Consider the following 18,788-nt stretch of genomic DNA (forward strand, 5'->3'; position numbering starts at 1 on the left):
AAAACACTTAAGCTTGATGTTTATCTTCCAAAAATTTCATTTTTTTTTCCTTGGATCCGCGCACCCAACGCGTTAGGAACCGCACACCCTACGCGAGAGAAATCATGCATCCAATGCATTAGGATGCGCGACTCCTAATTTTACCGTAAAAAAAAATAGCCCCTATCACTAATTTTTATTATCCCCGGGGGGACCCCATCCCCCGGGGCTTATAAAAAAACGTTGGGGACCGTGGGGGGAGCCCCAATGCCCCCACGGTCGCAGCCGGTTCCCCGCGTCCTTCGGAGCCGGCATTGCTTTTCCACATGGGGAGCTGCTGACATGCAGCTCCCCGTGTGGAAAAGCAATATCGTTTGGATTTTGAAAGAGAGAGCAGGTTTCCCTGCTCTCTCTTTCAAAATCCTAATGAAGTTTGCTATGGGAGGGCCGGAGACTCCCGCCCTCTCATAGCAAACAACAGTGTCCCGCGCAAACAACAAGTCCGTGCTTCGGGGTTTTTTTTTTTTCAGGCGGATGCGCGCACCCTGCGTGCATTTTGCCATTTTATTTTTTATTTTTAAAAGGGGGCCCCAGGGGGTCCTTCTGGGACCCCCTAAGCAACACTAGAGGGTCAGAGTATTTCTACCCTACCCCCTTTACATCTTTCACACACTTATTTCCCTTACTTAATCAGCCTCGCTTCTACCGAGGCTCAAAATGGCTGCCAACAGTTCCTGGTTTCGAATGTAGACAGACACTTGACAGACAATTAGCATTCAGCGCGTGATCGGGAGGGTGTGCGCTCGGTTCGCAGAGGGTGCGTTTAGGGTGCGGGGAGGGTGCGCGGATCCTCCGAGGCCATAGATATATCTATCTTTTTTAGTCTCATTTTCTCAGGAACTACTGAACGGATTTACACCATTTATGCAAAAGGCACGAGTCTGAACTGAGGACTACCTCTTTGCCAAATTTGGTGTAATTCCGTTCAGTAGTTCGGGCTGTAGCTGCGTCAACAGGTCCTATGGGAAATTGCATGGGGAAAACGCATTTTGGGTCCCCCTTTTTTCTCGGCCCTCGCTTGACGAATCACCACGAAACTTTCAGGATAGGAGCGGACCGGAGCTGGCCAAAAGTTTGGAAAATTTCGCGAAGATTCGTCAATCGGCGCCAACGTTATTCCAAATAGAATGTTGCGGATTTCCTATGGAAAATAGGTCCTAACTATAACTACCTACTGGCGACTGCCAGTAGGTAATATATATATATATATATATATATATCTCAATTCAAAAGGTCGCCCTCAAGAAGACGCCGCACATGTGAAGTTAAAAGCCCTTTATTTGGAGACGGCAGCAGAGTAAGCATTAGGGGTGGGCGGAATTTGCGAAATCCACTTTCGCAAATTATCGCGAAAATGTTAAAAATTATCGCAAACACGCGGAAATATCGCGAAGATGCGGAAGTTTTTTTCACGCATGTTCGCGAGATTTTCTGCATGGTTGCGACTCGCCAACTTACCCATGCGGTTGCTCGCGGGCGCGGCCATCTTGTTTTTAGTTGTCTCGCGGTGCATGATCGCGAGAAGAAAGACGTGATCGCGCGACGCATGACGTCACTGCGGGCGCGAACTGTCGCGAGACAGCGCAAATGGCTAAAAACAATACAACATCTCATGGAGAACGCGACTGGATCAAGAAAACTTGTCGGCGAACGCAGGGATTCAGGTAAGGCGATCGCGCGCGAGAATGTATTATTTTACAGCACGAGCAAGAACCAAATTATCGCAAAGCTGCGGAATGCGGAAATTTTGACATTTTCGCGCTTTCCGCGGAACGCGAAAATGTCAAATTATCGCAATTTCCGCGAACGAACGAAATTTTAGCCCAGGCCTAGTCAGCATGCCACCATGACTTGAATCAAATTTGCCGTTTACAAAACGCGTTTCGGACATCTGTTTTGTCCTTGTTCACAGGCTGGGCAATAAATGGAAACAGTCTCGGTGGGGGCCACCTTGATAAATGCAACCCAAGTCCCGCCCCAGTGGGCATCGGCGCACTTGCCTCTTGGTTCCTGTAGTCCCACCAAATACCGGAACCCCAGTGGGTGCTGTTGCCAAAATCCAATGTCTCCTACCCCAGTGGGTGAGTCCATGTGTAGAATAGCTGCGTCTGCTGCCCTTGAACTCTGCCAATAATGACCTCCACATTCTATTTTACGCTCTTGGTTACGAGCGTAGGAGCCGCCATTCTCTAGAAGCGGGGCACCTTCACGGCTGGACTGGCCAATCAACATCACTTCAAAAGGTTGCCCTCAAGAATACGCCGCACATGTGAAGTTAAAAGCCATTTATTTGGAGACGGCAGCAGAGTCAGCATGCCACCATGACTTGCATCAAATTTGCCGTTTACCAGGCGCGTTTCGGACATCCGTTGTGTCCTTGTTCACAGCCTGGGCAATGAATGGAAACAACAGTCTCGGTGTAGGCCACCTTGATAAATGCAACCCAAGTCCCGCCCCAGTGGGCGTCGGCGCACTTGCCTTTTGGTCCCTGTAGTTCCACCAAATACTGGAACCTCAGTGGATGCTGTTGCCAAAATCCAATGTCTCTTATCCCAGTGGGTGAATCCGTGTGTAGAATAGCTGCTTCTGCTGCCCTTGAACTCTGCAAATAATGACCTCCACATTCCATTTCGGAGCCGCCATTCTCAAGTGCTTTGAATGCTTTGAACTCTCCATTGTGCTGTCTTTTGTGCTCTACTTTGCACCACCCCTCTTTCCTCCAAGATGTTCCAATGGTTAAATATCTACAGCTGCGTGATGATGAGGTGACAAGTGACATATGCCATGCACATTTTATTTATTAATTTATTTATTTATAAGTTTTATATAGCGCTACCTAGACCCGAAGGTATCAGAGCTCTTTACATAAATGCACGATCGTTTGATTGAAGTTCATACATACACACAGACAAAGAAAATCGTTAGGCACTCAAGGTAGTTACAATATGCGGACATTAGAACAGCATAAGTTAAAGGTGTAAATTACCTAGTAGTCAGCTGAAACAGTCAATCGACGGTTGCAACCAGTTAAGTTGGTAAGAAGTGAGCCCAACATGGACATGCATCAGCATCTTGGCTTCACTTGTGTTCATATTGGATCGGGGCAAGTCGCAGACAAGGGGTTGAAATTTGTGGGTATTTTCACCAGGCTCTTGGCCATGCCTTCAAAAAACCCCAGTGCTGGATGTCATCCCCTGGGGGCACGTGTCAATGTAAATGTTAAAGCAGGAGGCAGAACATCACGATTTGAAGAGAGCTTATTTTGTAACCAGAAAAAGAATGTACTAGTCAAGATTTTAGAAGGAAAATCCGAGAACATTTTGGCTTCCCATAGGCATTTATTTGTGGCAAGATATGTGTGCTACTAGTAAAAATAAATATGAAAACATCTTGAAAAAGAAGAGGTTAAAATCGCTGGAATTTTGCATTAAAGTATTCATAGTTAAAAAATTATGAAAAAAAAACCCGTTCACAGTCCATGCTTGCCTTGTGGGAATATTAATTGTTGAAACTGGTTTTTCGTGAATACATATATTCTCCTGTACCCACGCACTCGCATGCACTCCTGTCACTCATGGAGAGATTCTGCCGTTTATCCCACTGTGTCATTTAGATTAAATACCTGGGGGCATATTTACAAGCCCCATGCGCCACATTTACGTCGCCGTTGTGTCACATCTGTGACGCAGCGGCGGCGTAAACCATGCACCAAGTTGTGCCTTATTTACAACGTGACGCATCTAGGGAGATGCGTCACGTTGTGAAGCCCTGCGCCACATGAAACCTGCGTTAGGTTTCATGTGGGCGTTCCGGAGCAGGGTGGGCGTTCCGGAGCAGAAACGCCTCGTAAAAGTGACACAGTGAAATCTACAAGATTTCACTGAGTCACTTTTACGTCCATTCTACGTCAAAACCCTGCACCTGCTTGAAGCAGGCGTAAGGAGTGACGCAGCATGTTAGGCATAGGGTGCCCCTGAGCATTGCTGGAGCCACGTCGCTCTTGCGACACGACTCCAGCAATGTGCCGCCCTTACGCCACAGGATGCGACACGCATCGCCCTATCCTTGCACCACAGTGTGCCGTATTGTAGATGCGACAAATTTGTGGTGGCGCAGGGAGGGTATTGCGTGTCGCATCTTTTCTGGCGCATCCCTGCTGATTTGCAGAGATGCGCCAGAACTCGTAAATCTGCCCCCTGGGATGTCCCTCTTTTGTGAGGGATGGCTGGAATATCACCACGAATGCCCACAGTCTGTCATGTATGGGCATATGTTTTGCAAGAGGTAGCCATCATGTCACACAAGTGCCCACAGTATGTCATGGATTGGCTCCTACAATGGCTATAATAGCCAGCAGGATCTGATTAGGACACAATCTTAAAACGGAGGAAATGTACAGGTTGGTGGATGTCGAGCTTACCCGGATTCACAAATCTTACATCTGCCTGTAAGGATTGTGAGTCTTTACTCTTGTTTTCAGACATCTCCATATGCTTGACATCATTTTCCTCATTCCAAATGCCAATTGTAAGTTTTGCCTGTAAAAGAGTCGACTATTCTGAAAAAGTTGCAGTAGAGTGGATTACCCTCTCTTTAGGATTCATTTCTTGTATTAGCTAACTTAATTCTTAGCACTGTTTAAAGTTTGTTGCCATCCACATGTCTGGGATCAGTAGGTTTCCCTAGATGGCTGCCAAACCCGGTATCCAAAACATAGCTGCCGCTTGCAAAACCAGGTCGTTTTGTGATAGATAGGGGCACCTGCGTTTTGGATACCGGGTTCGGGAGTCATCTAGGGAAACCTACCGATCCCAGACTTTTCTAAGAACTAGACACCCGGGGTAGTCCTGAGGTGTGGCTTGCATGGATCCCCCTACGTTGTCTTACCCAGAATCCCCTGCAAACCTCAAATTTAGCTAACAAATCAAATTTTCCTCACATTTCTGTGTGGTAAAGTTGTGGGATCAATGGGCTGAAATAAATTTCCTAACACCCTGTATCCCCCATGTCTCCTGATAAAAATGGTACCTCACTTGTGTGGGTGGGCCAGGTACCCGCAGCAGGGAAGGCCCAAAACGTATTGTGGAGACATAAAAATGATCTATCACAAAATGACCTGATTTTGCAAGGTGGGCACCTGCGTTTTTGGTCCCTGGTTCGACGTCCGTCTAGAAAAACCTAGCAAACCCGGACATTTCTGAAAACTAGACACCTGGGGAAGTCCAGGGAGGTGTGACTTGTGTGGATCCCCCAACGTTTTCCTACCCAGAATCCCTTACAAACCTCAAATTTCACTGAAACAAAATCACATTTTTCTCGCATTTCTGTGTGGAGAAGTTGTAGGATCTCCCGGCTTACACCACCCAGCGTGCCCCCAGGTCCCCTGATAAAAATAGTACCTCACTTGTGTGGGTAGGTCAAGTACCTGTGGCAGGGAAGGGCCCGAAATGCATTGTTGAGACATCAAAATTATCTATCACAAAACTACCTAGTTTTGCAAGGGGGCACCTGATTTTTGGGCCCAGGCTCGACAGCCTTCTGGGGAAACCAACCAACCACAGACATTTCTGAAAACTAGACACCAGGGGGTGTTCAGGGAGGTATGGCTTGCATGGATTCCCCAACTTCTCCTACCCAAAATCCCCTGCAAACCTCAAATTTAGCTACACAAAATCAAATGTTCCTCAAATTTCTGTCTGGGTTCGTGGCACAGGCACAAATATCCTACCGCACAGCCTCCCAAGTAAAATGATACCTCATTTGTGTGGGTGGGCCAAGGGCCTGCGACTCGGAAGGGTCGAAAACATAGGGATTGAGGGGATAGCACAGTGAATTTCAAGCACTATATATGTTTTTTAATACATTTCTACGCGATTCTGAATTTGACACCCAATCAAATGAGGTATCAATTTTATTGGGAGACCAAGGGGAATGCTGGGTGGTAGGACATTTGTGCCGGTGCTGTGATCCCCAAATAAATGTATGGAAAAGTTGTTTTTTAGGCTAAATTCTGGGTAGGAAAATGTTGGGGGATCCATGTAAGGCACACCTCCCTGCACTCCCCCGGGTGTCTAGGTTTCAGAAATGTGTGGGTTTGGTAGGTTTCCCTTGATGGCTGCCGAGCCTGGGACGGAAAACGCAGGTGCCCCTCTTCCAAAACCAGGTCATTTTATGATAGATAATTTTTGTGTCTCCACAATACTTTTTAGGCCCTAGCCTGCCGCAGGTACTTGGCACACCCACACAAGTGAGGTACCATTTTTATCAGGAGACGCAGCTCAGTTATTGGCTTTGGGTACCTTGGTTTCTTTGTGAACCTACAAGTCCTATATATCCCGCAACCAGAAGAGTCCAGCGGACGTAACGTATATTGTTTTGAAAAAACTACCTTACTTAGAAGAAGTTAAAACGTTTGCACAAATGGCTGTTTTTTCCAACTCAATTTCAATATTTTTTTACTTCACTTGTTAGTTTCTATAGAAAAACCTTGAAGGAGCTACACAAATAACCCCTTGCTGAATTTAGAACGTTGTCTACTTTTCAGAAATGTATAGCTCTCCATGAGCTATTATTGCATTCACGCCCATTTCTGCCACTAACTGTAAGGAGGTTGAAGGCACAAAAAATAGGAAAAATAGGCTATGTCCCAGTAAAATGCCAAAACTGTGTAGAAATGTTTTGTTTTCTGATAAAAGTCTACCTGTTCCTGAAATCTGGGAAGATGGTGATTTTAGCACCACAAACCCTTTGTTGATACCTTTTGCAGGGAAAAAACAGATGCTTTCTTCTGCAGCACTTTTTTCCCATTTTTCTGAAAAAACTAAAAAATAAGCTGTATTTTGGCCACTTTCTCGGTCCTCTCCAGGGGAATCCACAACCCTGGGTACCTTCAGAATCCTCAAGATGTTGGAAGAAAAGGAACCAAATTTGAGGACATTTCACTGTGGGGCAAGCACCAACACACTCGTATGTAATTTAATCTTTACCCAGAGACTCGTTTCTGACCACAAGTAAAACCCAGCAAATACAACAAGCACTGGTACACCCAATGGGTCTTGGCTTCAAAAAGACCGAATTATTCTCTTTTGTCAGTGCTCCTCTAGTGCATAATCTGAACTTCCGAACTATTCTGGAGAGTGACATAAGGCTCCGGTGACCGGATGAACAAACTTCAAAATAACCCCATTAACTGTAAGCCTCTGAGGGGACAACAGATGGCAGGAGAGCAGCTCTGCTTTACCTAACGAACATGCAGTGAAACGTAGTAGTCTGTGGTCTATGCAAGGTCCATACACGTTAGGGGGGTAACCCTTAAACAATTGTAGCGACTCTGTAGAAATCAACAGCAGAGCATCATCTTTTTTTAAGAAATGTGGGTGGGTTAAATCAGTGACGGCCCGTGTAGGGCGTTTTAACTGGGCGGTGATGTGGCGCAGAGGAGGGGCAGGGAGGGGGGTTGCAAAATGCGGCATACGGCCGTTTTCAGGTAAGTTACGAAAAAAATTAATAAAACGAATTTCGTTGCGCGCGCTTCATCGCCAAACTGTTAAATACTTTTCTAAATTGTGAAACGTACCCATAAGTGACTCTCTGAAAAAGAAGGATGTAAACATCCCAGGCCTGTGGAGTAGCGTGCCACATCAATGTCTGTATTGATGCTGTAGTTTGCATTTTCCAGTGAAGGGACACAGCGCCTTGACAAGCGCTTAGTGACAGTGCGTGTAACGCAAAATGAATGTGTTGCCATTACATGCAACCCGTGTATCCTCGGATTGCTGGACTCGTCCATGGCACAGTGTCCCGCACCTCCCCTCATCCCCTGACAGCAGCTGGCGAGCCATGCTGTACTGCAGTGGTCCAGACCGGAGATTCACATCCCAGTAGGCACTGGGAAACTGTATCACAGCCTCTCCAATTGGAGAGAGGGAAGTCAGCTTACCTTCGCTTTAAAGCAACACACACACACACACACACACACACACACACACACTTGCATGCACACATACATACACTGTACTCCAGGAGAGGCAGATGGATAGGGTGTGAGCCCCATTTGAGGCCTCAAATAACCTTTTAAATTCAGTGATGCATAGATTAACATCAAGAAAGGTGCACCAGTACTGTAAACCTGTGTTAAAAATATCACACGTTTGGTCAAAGGCTTCATCCACATTGTGGTGAAAACTCTTCCTTTGCAAAATTATTCATAAATGAACTTGAATAACCATGACTATTTGAAAATGATGTCACGACTCACAATTGCCAAAGTAATTATATATTCTGAATCATACATGCAGTGCACAGAGCAAGTAGGTTTCTTGGCACTATCCTAATCGAGAAACCAGGGCTATAACGCATGAGGCAGCCACTAATCTAGAGTTTTCTAGTCCTATTGCCTTTGAACTTAAGTGGGTTGGCCTGACTGCGTGGATTTTTAGGAAATCCTCACCAAATTTTGTAAGAGCCCTCTCATCTTATGTTAAACAGGCACATATTTGAAGCTCGTTTACTTTTGCAAACAGCCAGGGAAGTTGTGAGCCACAATATGAGTGCAAGGGGAAATGGGCGCTCACAGGACCTATTTCCAAACAGTTCAGAGACCTGCCTCCACATTGCACGTTCCTTTGTGGCGTGTTCCATTCACATTTCAGCACATCCCACACCCCCGCCTGCTTGCGGTCTCTAGATTCCACTCCGACTGCCTTTCGCCGAGCTGAGGAGCCATTTTCTTCAGAGCTGTGTAAACAGAGGACATGTTTTAGGTTGTGTGCTTTTTAAAAGTGAAGTAAGGCATGCCAGCTTTCTATCCCTGCCCTTGAGTATGGTTGATGGCGTATCGCTTCACCGCAGGCCACACTCACTCGTTCCAAAATAAATATTTAATAGCGTGTGCCACCAGTCATGCAATGAACTTTCCTAACTGCCTTAAGCACACACCCCACATCTATAAAGGGGCGTGGCTTCCATTGGTGCAGCAGTTTTAGTTTCACCGGGCCCAGAGGCCTGAGGGGCCCGCTGAACCGAGATTATTGTTGTATTTTTTAATTTAAATAGCAGTCGGGGAGGGCATTTTAGTGCGCTGTGGCCCATGGCTACCCTCCTGCATCGGTAAATAGATTTCGATTAAATTAAGTCAAGGTTGATGACAGGCCTGGAAGATGGGGTATAGTGTGCATCCTTTTATAACAAACCTATGTAGCATGCGCGCTTATTGCTATAACTTACAGGCAAAGCAACACATACTTAGGGGCCTTATGTAGAGTGGCTTACTCCATCAAAGCGAATGGGGCTTACTCCATCAAAGCGAATGGGGCTTACTCCATCAAAGCGAATGGGGCTTACTCCATCAAAGCGAATGGCTAACTCCATCAAAGCGACTGGGTCTTACTCCATCAACACGAATGGGGCTTACTTCATCAAAGCGAATGGGGCTTACTCCATCAAAGCGAATGGCTAACTCCATCAAAGCGACTGGGTCTTACTCCATCAAAGTGAATGGGGCTTACTCCATCAAAGCGAATGGGGCTTACTCCATCGAATGGGGCTTACTCCGTCAAAGCGAATGGCTTACTCCATCAAAGCTTGATAGATATGACGTCCCTCATATTGCATGTGCCGCAGCCATAATGCACTTGTAATAATGCGGAGGACTGGACACCTGTCACTTTTGTGATGGATTATCCCAATCGGTAAACTCTAATGAAGGCCCTTAGATTCATACCTGTGCATATTTGAGAAGTCTTCAAAATGAGTGCGCACGGCTGGGAAAGCAGTTACATTATTCGGTGGGCATATTGTCTGAAGTATGCCACGACCTGGACTCTAGTGACAGAAACTGACAACCAAAAAAGATCATAACCTTTATATGACTTGTCAGTAGTTAAACCGGGCATATTGACTATTGTAACCGTTAGCTAATTAGGGTTCTGAAGCCGCATTACAGTGATGGCAACTGAGGCGATGGTCATGCTTGATGTAATTGTCATTGTACAGCATGGCCAATGAGCTTCCATTACAGTTTAAAGGGCACCTTTGCTTCATGGGCAGCCATTGCAAAATCTTGACTAACGTCATAGGGTTCAACTTCCAGACCGGTTGGAGAGTTCTGAACCCTCTTAACAGGGTGGATGTCTTGATTTTGGAGAGTTAGAAAGAAAGATTTGCCAACATAGATGAACAGTTGAAATCTACAGCAGTTGCCTATATGCAGATGAATGGTGAGACTGAGCTGAAGGCTTAATTTGGTGATTTCATTCACATGATTTAAACGTGAAACAGCCTTTACAACGAGGTTTTTACCTCGTTAAGCCTTTACAACGCATTTTTTAGCGCGGATATTTTTACCACGAATATGCATCTAAAACGCCTGCCAATACAACGCATTTAAGGTAAGTTGGGGGGTGTGGGTCTCCCCCCAAAAATACATTGTTTTTAAATATAAAAGCAATGTGTGGTATTGGCATGCATTTTAAAAGCATTTTCGCGGTAAAAACATGCGCGCTAAAAAATGCGTGTAAAAGGCATGCGAAGTAATTGCATGCCATGTACCGTTGTACAATTTAAACACCACACACTTTTGTCCCTAGGCACGACTCCAATACAGGTGATGGAAGGAGATGTTACCTAAGTCATACTGTAAATTAGGTATAGAGGGAGATCTTACCTAAGTCATACTGTAAGTTAGGTACAGAGGGAGATGTTACATAAGTCATACTGTAAGTTAGGCACAGAGGGAGATGTTACCTAAGTCATACTGTAAGTTAGGTACAAAGGATGATTTGAAAGCCTCTTTGGGTCTGGCTATATGCCCGGTATGAATAAACCGATTTTTAACACCCCAGACCCACTAGACAGCGTACAGTACTATCTTTATGTATTGTGTAGTACCAGGGTTGGGGAGGCTTCAAAGCTAACCTCTTCACAACCACCCCCAATTATTTATATTTGTGGGGTGGATTCCTGATTAACCAATGTCTGTACTCTTTTTTTTAAAAAAAACAGTAATTTATTGCAAGAACCCTCAGCTTGTAGACCACTGTTGTCAATTGTGGAACAAATTTTACATCTGTGGCAACCCACACCGTAAAAGTTAGTGGAAAAAATGTGCAGAGCAAGGAGGCACCTCACGTGCGCAACACCATAGCGGGCTAACACTGGTTAGATCATCACCAGCACTGCCACGTTTCTCATCATAGGTTGCCACCTTGTTAAAAAAAATGGGAAACTGTACCAACAAAATTGAAGGAAAGAAAAAGGTGAAAAAAAAGGAGTGAACAATTACACACCCAAGTCCTGATTTAAAAATTGAGAAAGAGCCATGACTACCACAATTTTATTCTCTGCTCATGGATCAATTCAATAGTAAAAAGTGCTGTAATTCAACAGACACGAAGTCAAAATGCCAACATGTTTCATTGCCTTACTTGTACGGCAAATTCTTCAGGACAACAGGACTTCCTTCACCATATCAGCATATTTCATGCTGGATTATTTATGTCTACAGAAGATAAAAACAGCAGTGGGTTCCTGCAATTACTCACTGAATGGTAGGGCACAATCACACTCAATCTGTCGTATTCTACTCAGATGTTTAAAAGGCATGAGTTTATCATTACCCGTTGTCAGCCAGGGTGTCTCATACCGGCTCGACAGCGTCTTAACAGGGGCTGTGATTCTATGTTTCACAAGCCCTTTTTGAGCTTCTGGGCATTCTGCAAGACAATTCCAAACATATATTGTATCAGACATCAATGTTTTGCCCGTTTTACTCCACCGCATAGAAATTCAGCAGTATATGCCTGGTTGTCGATTTTGCCCCCTAGCTTCATTATGACTTATACACCTCATATGCACACATACAGTGACGGGGAACGGAGTTCTACATCCAACTAGGACAGGAAACTCGAACATCCATATCCTTTCATGTTTTACCCGATTTACTTCACCGCATATAAATTAAGCGGTGTATGTCTGATTGTCGATTTTGCCCCAACATTACACACACAATGTCGAGAGTCGGAGTTCAGCATCCCACTCGGATAGGGAACTCACACCTCCATATGCCTTCATGTCGGGCTCTCAGGGTAACAAGGAAATGTATTACAATCCATCCTCACCCCACACTCATACACCTCACCGTTAAAAATGGCAACCCGAGCTTCGTCTCAGCCGCTCCGGGCGCTTCAAACCAACACTCTAATAAAGCCATCACACATCACGTGACGTTACTATCCAGATCACGTGATACATCACGATAATGAAAGCGCCATCTTGGAATGGGCAGAGTTCCGACTTTTTCATTCAGAACGGACATTAATAACGTATTGCACGTTGTGTATCACAAATCCACTAAAAATGACATCGTAGCTATATATAAAAACTATGCCATAGTGAAAAGGAGTATATGAATAAACCGATGTCATCAACTCCAAAAAACATACACTAAGGCCCATTCCAAGTTACCTGTGAACTCTGCAGGGAGCTTCAGGGCTAGAATTAAAATTCTTGTCGGTAGCTTCCAATGAGCTAAGGAGGTTTACAAGTTAAAGCTCCCTAGAAAGGGGAGTAATTTACCAGAACCAGAAGTTGCAGATTATTTTCCAAGATTCAGTGAGTTAAAAGGTGATAGTTACTACAAGGTTCGAGCTGGTGGCAAATATCTTTGGGAGAGAGGAGGCCAGTACAGGGGGCACTTTTTATTTCTGGGGGCTCATTGCCTGCTCCGCACTTGGTGCTGAATTTTGCAGGCATGGGTTGTGACTCTGTCTGCAATCCCTGCCCCTCTCAGCCTATGGTTTTATTAGGTAAAACAAGGTCTGGTGTTTCTGGACCCAATAAGTTTCAATCTGGAAACACTAGGCCACTTGTAGTAGAATTGGAATGGTATTGCGCTCATGGATATCACTGTTCATACATTTCATAATCGGGGTCAGACAGTTCATAATCGGGGCCAGAGAGGGGCTTTAGCTAGTCCCCTGAACCCATTAGTTTGAATGAGTTAATCTTCATCAGCCATTGTTTGAAGAAAGTGTCATTCACATTTTGGATAAGGTGAGAGAATTATTTCATTCTCATTGTTAGAAATTGTCTATTAGATGTGTGAGTGCACCTGAATGTGACTTTGCTCCTAAAGGTGATTTTACCCCAAATGTGAAAACTTACTTTGTAACAAAGTTGATTTTGCATTTAAAAGTGTGTACCTAAAAAGGATTATACACCTAGATGTGAAAATGAGAAGTATATTACCCAATTATTTTGTTTATCTCACATAATCTCCTGGTAATTACAGTGAAGTCATTAGGAAACTGTGTGCAGTAGTCTGTAGCTCAGTTCTGATCAGCTTGTGTGGATTTTGTTTCATGGACTGCAGGGATTATCTAACTAATGCTTCTTCTAAATCCAATAGTTTCCCTATTATTGTGTTTTGGTCTCACACTGTTTGGTGCACATTTTCAAATTCCCTAAACCTGTTGTCTGATGTGGAAAGCTGCACCACACCTAGTTCTTGGATGATCTATTTTATTTTATGACACTTCTTCCCAAACAATCCAGCCTCTGTTCAATCAATCAATGAATCAGGGATTCTTTAAGCGCGCTACTCACCCGTCAGGGTGTCAAGGCTCTGGGGGGGGGGGTGCAGCTCCGTATCAGTCGAAGAGCCAGGTCTTGAGCCTCTTCCTGAAGGTGTGCAGAGTGGGGGAGCGTCTGATGTTGACTGGGAGCTCATTCCAGGTCTTTGCTGTAGGAGAAGGCTCATCCACTTGCTCTGGTTCTGTGGATGCGTGGGGTCTCTGCCAGGGCGAGGTCGGCAGAGTGGACGTTCCTTTTGGGTACGTGGAAAGAGATTCTTTCATTGAGGTATTTGGGTCCGATGTTGTGGAGGGATTTGTAGGCGTGGGTGAGTAGCTTGAAGGTTACTCAATTCTCGATGGGTAGCCAGTGGAGGTCTCGTAGGTGCTGGGTCATGTGCTCATGTCGTGGGGTTCCGAGGACGAGTCTGGCTGCAGTGTTCTGAATGGTTTGGAGCTTGTGTAGAAGGGTTTTGTTGATTCCGGCATAGAGGACGTTACCGCAGTCCAGTCTGGTGGTTATGAGTGCATGGGTGACGGTCTTTCTGCATTCAGGGGGATCCACCTGAAGGTCTTGCAGAGGATGTGGAGGGAGTTGAAGCAGGTGGAGACGACGGCGTTGATCTGACGGGTCATGGTGAGTGAGGAGTATAGGATGATGCAGAGGTTTCGGGTGTAGTTTGATGGAGTGGGTGGGTTTCTGAGGGCGTAGGGCCACCTGGTGTTGTCCCAGGTGGTGGAGGAGGGTCCAAGGATGAGGACTTCTGTCTTCTCCGAGTTGAGCTTAAGGCAGCTGTTGTTCATCCAGGCTGCGACGTCTTTCATTCCTTCCTGGAAGCTGAGTCTGGTATCTTCGGGTACTTCGTGAGGGAGAGGGTGAGCTGGGTGTCGTCGGCATAGGATACTATGCTGAGCCCATGCTGTCTGACGATGGCAGCGAGGGGGGCCATGTAGATGTTGAAGAGCTTGGGGCTGAGCGAGGATCCTTGAGGTACTCCGCAGTTGATCTCTGTAGGTTCGGAGAGGAAGGGTGAGAGTGATCCTTTGGGTTCTGCCAGTGAGAAAGGAGCAGATCCAGTCGAGGGCGGTTCCCTGTATGCTGGGGTCATGGAGTCTGGTGGGGAGAGTGTGGTGGTAGATGGTGTTGAAGGCTGCGGAGAGGTCTAGTAGGATAATGGCAACTGTGTGACCCTGGTCGAGTAGCATGCTGATGTCATTGGTGGCGGCGACGAGGGCGGTCTTGGTGCGGTGGTTGCTGCGGAATCCGGACTGGGAGGAGCTGAGGATGGTGTTCTCTTCAATGGAGGTGGTCAGCTGGGAGTTGATGAATCTCTCTGTGACTTTGGCTATGAAGTGAAGGAGAGAAATGGGCTGGTAATATTTCAGGTCCGTCGGGTCAGCCAAGGGTTTCTGGAGGAGGGGCTTGACCTCTGCCCGCTGCCAGTCTTCGGGGAAGATGCCGAAGTCATTGTCCCAAACTGGCGCATCAACATATCTCTTCTCTGTTGTACGTGGCCGACATCGTCTTCCTCAGTCAGACGCCAGTGGGGCTCCAAAGATTGTTGGATGCCCTAGCCACGTACTGCCAGGCAAATGATATGCAGATCAACTATGAAAAAACAAACATAGTTATTTTTGGATGGAAAAAGAAAAAACAACACCACTGGCATCTTGATAACAATCGCCTGACCATCGTGAATCAATGTAAATATCTAGGCTGTGGGTTGAATAACAAAGTAGGTCATTTACTACACTTGAACTCACTAAGACCAAAATTAGCCTTGTTGCAAGGTGCTTTTCGGACAATATCCAAGGGCACAAATAAGTTCTCTTTCGAGGCACTGTTGAAAATTGTCTCTGCTAAATTGGTGCCAACACTGTCATATGGTTCAGAGGCTTACCTGGAAAAATTGGGATCCTCTTTGAATAGGGCACAGAGTGCAGTGTTCAGGTCTTTTTTCCAACTGCCAGGTAACACCTCAACAGCGCAAATTAGACTGGAATTCACACTACAGGATCAAACATTTGTACAAATGGCCAGCATAATAAAATGCCTGCCCTCTACAAGATCTGCTGTGCAAGGAACATTAAAACATCTTATCTGGCTTGAAGTCATGGGTTTCAACAGCACAAAACATACAAACATCTGGTCGCAAGCCCTAGACGTAGCCCTGGTTCAGACTCAATCACAGGAGCTATGGCACTTAAAGTTACCTCATTTATAGTTCAAAACACTCCTGAACAGAAATGTAAACATTTTATCAAGGAAATTGGATCAAAGAGCATTTGCTAAAAGAAAACACGCTTACCTGGTCCTCGGTAGTTACGACAGAAAAAGCTTGCAAACATATATTAACTAACCATTCTCCACCTACTATAAGAAGAACTTTCTGCTGCTTCGGATAAGAACTGTTATATCTATAGATCTGTTTACACCCTGGGTGGACGAATCAGAGTCAACAATGTGTTGGCTGCGTAACCTATCTCAGGAGTCAATAACGCATCTGTTCTGTATATCTCCCAAACGATCGGTTGAACGCAGAAGATTCCTCGGGCTGCTATGGATCAAGGAGGGGACACGGATATTACCATCCGCTGTTAGTTTTCTATTGAACAATGAGCAGCTGCAAGTGATCACTAAACTGGTAAACCTTTTAGGATGCGTGGAGAAGCAACTAAAAATAAACTCTGAACCCCAAAACGAGGAAGTGGAGGATTTCTGAATATTTGCACTTTTAATCATTTAATCTTCTAATGCTTTGACAGTATTGCTTTTCTTTTGGACCAAATGCTTTTTTATTGAGCTATCAACCTTACATTGAAATGTATTTTATCTGTTTTACCAGTGTGTATTGATGATTAATTATGAACTATTTGTTTAATTATGGACCCCTTGACAAATTGTGATAATAACCATTACGTTAAGGTTATCTGTAATTTTAGGCACTTTGATAGACTTTATTGTCTAATTAAAGTATTTTTTTAATTGAAAATTGAATTGTATACATTCTTTTTGAAATAGACAAACCGATGCTAGACAAAATTAAAAGAGATTTTCACCACACTAGTAAAGCCCTTATACACATGTAGTGATTTAGGAACATCTTAGATGAGATTTAGCTCACAATATGCAGGAATTCCATTCCCCTATTACCTTGCATTGGAGTCAAGCCTGTTTTAAGAGGGAGAAACCAAAAATGTATACAATTCAGTGGACTATCTTCTACCTAAATTGGGAGTGTTGGCATAAGCGATGATCCTTATCGCAGGGACGATCAGAATAGCAAATAAAAGACATGTAATCAGAATATGAAAATCGGAAGTTAAGGAGGAACCTGGAGACTTTTTTTTAAATGCACAAACAATTCAAATGAAAATACAAACCTAACTTACAGATGCACTCTCTGAATTCACTTAAGTATTCCTGGATTTTAAAAAAGATATGGTGTATTGCAAACCGTAGGGAATCGTGTTCATAATGGGAAATCACAACCCTAGCTCAGAAGAATAGCTGCAGAGTTTCCAGGCAGCAGGTGCTTTCACGTGGTCCTGTGGGTTAAAAAGGAAACTGAAGGGGCGTGGCTTTGGCGCCGACTAAGATGGCCGCCTGAGCCCGGGACTCCGCTGCATCGGGACTGATTTTTCACTGTTGATCCCCTTTCCGCGCTTGTCTCTTCAAAATCCTGTCATATATCGGCGTCGGAAGACAGCGCGCACCTGGTGAGCGTCATTATGTCCTTTTTGGTGCCCAATTAACATCTTTTTCATCGTGGTTTTTAACCGCCTCAGAACGACCGTCATTTTGTGGATAGCGCGGCGCTGACCCTCTGCTAGCGTGCGCTAAGGACTTTCCACCTCCAGCCTCTACAATGGCTGTTTTCAGGTTCCAGTGGCCTTTTTATTATTAATATCATTCTTCTGCTCCTTTCATCTGCTACCTATTTGCTGGTTTCTCTCACCTTGGATAACCAGTCACAACAGGAAATATGCTGCCTTGTTATACCTCACAGACCCACCTCTGGCAGTACTGACATGTTTACCTATCTAGTTCTTTTTCATTGCAGAATGCAGATTGCGCCAGTCTTGAGGGATTTTTTGGATATCACTGTATTATGTATGCCATACTTTTTCTTCTTCCTGATATAAAGCCTGTTTTGTCAGTTTTCTATCAGTTACACAGTGTCAAGGCTCTTTGTGTTACTGCTATTGTGGTGGGAGCCTCAGCTATCTCCAGTGCGACGCTTCAACGCTTTTGTCATGGACTTGCTTGTTCAATATTGATTATTTGTTACTGTTTGTGTGGTTCTCACTCACTTCACTATTAGTCCACTCCGGTTCCTATGGGCAAACTACGTAATTCGAAGTTTGTCTTTGTGCCTTCAAAGAGTGCTTCCACGGCAGCATCTTCATTTTCCTCATCACCAGACTCTCCTTCTACCACAGTCCACATGGCGGGAGTTGCTCCCATTCGCCCTTCCTCGACGCAACCAAGTTCGAACAAATCTTCTCCTCCCACAACATCCACTAAACGTTTGAAGCATGACTCTCCTCCTCCAGATAAATCGCCATCTCCTATCTCCAAGGAGCTACTTTTAGAGGAGATACGTGCTTTGCGTCCATTTGTAGAAGAAACCAACAATAAAATGCAGTTTCTTGAGGAGAAATGGTCAACTATGGAGAGTAGGGTGACCTCCATGGAGCAACAGGTTTCAGAGATCCAAGTCAATTCTCAACGTATCTCCTCTTTGGAAAAGTCTGTCCTTGCTCTTCAACAGCATACTGAGGATTGGAAAACAAGAATAGGAGGAATAACCGACGCATTTATGGCCTGCCGGAGACTTTGGAAGGTGATGATCCTGTCTCGTTCTTTTCCTCCTTCCTTCCGAAACTTTTAGATATGCCTCCTACCACTTCTCTCAGTATTCAAAGGGCTCACAGGCTTGGTCCTCGCTCATCTACCTCAACTAAACCACGAGGTGTCATCATTCTTTTCTTGAAATTCACAGATCTTCTTTTAGTATTCTCTGCTGCCAGATCCAAGCGTCAAATCTCATGGTTGGGTCAGAGGGTGTTTCTGTCTCAAGATGTTTTCAATGCCACTGCGTCAAGAAGAAAAGAATTTTTGAATCTACGCACTCCTCTCCGTTCTCTTGGAGCCAGATACGGTTTATTTAATCCACG

The 18,788-nt window shown here is 44.9% G+C and overlaps 1 long non-coding RNA gene across 1 annotated transcript; it reads right to left on the reverse strand.

Annotated features, from left to right (window-relative positions):
* Positions 1-8,314: 8,314 nt before the first annotated feature.
* On the reverse strand, positions 8,315-12,152 carry LOC146798944 (uncharacterized). Its single transcript, XR_014968812.1, has 3 exons — positions 11,655-12,152; positions 11,463-11,536; positions 8,315-8,775 (listed from the first exon to the last, which is right to left on the reverse strand). It is a non-coding gene; the product is annotated as an uncharacterized LOC146798944 (long non-coding RNA).
* Between the last annotated feature and the right edge of the window lie 6,636 nt (positions 12,153-18,788).

This window comes from Triturus cristatus, chromosome 9, assembly GCF_964204655.1.
Source record: "Triturus cristatus chromosome 9, aTriCri1.1, whole genome shotgun sequence".
Lineage (NCBI taxonomy): Eukaryota > Metazoa > Chordata > Amphibia > Caudata > Salamandridae > Triturus > Triturus cristatus.